Raw genomic sequence first — 478 nt, 5'->3', positions numbered from 1 at the left:
CAAAATCGTTCTTTCCGTGTGATAAAGATAGAGAAAGTGGAGATAGAGAAACTACGCGTTTCTTACATATTCAAAATAGTTTAAGGAATGAAATCTACATATAGAGCGATTTTTGGCTACTATATTTTATTATATTTCAAAAATTATTCCAAACACAAGAATAAATGCAACAGATATACAATATAAATGCATAGATATACAATATTGCACAGACATGTTTAATCATTCATATGTGTAAGAGGTGTAAAGATGCAAAATGAAATAAATAGAATTTTTCTAGTAAAAGTTTATTTTAATTTTGTTTACCATCAGTTTAAGATTATTAGCACGTTACACTAGCTTGGCTCAACAGCTCTATTATCGTTATATTTTGATATATAAGTTATATTTTGATATATAAGCCTTTGATAATTTGCAGTTTTGTTTTAAATTTAATAACTTTTTTACTAGCTATATTACAAAATTGAACACAAGAAAA

The sequence above is a fragment of the Wasmannia auropunctata genome, unplaced genomic scaffold (assembly GCF_000956235.1).
Source record: "Wasmannia auropunctata unplaced genomic scaffold, wasmannia.A_1.0 LD336053.1, whole genome shotgun sequence".
In the NCBI taxonomy this organism is placed as follows: domain Eukaryota; kingdom Metazoa; phylum Arthropoda; class Insecta; order Hymenoptera; family Formicidae; genus Wasmannia; species Wasmannia auropunctata.
The sequence above is the reverse complement of the archived record's forward strand: the minus strand, read 5'-3'. Positions refer to the sequence as shown.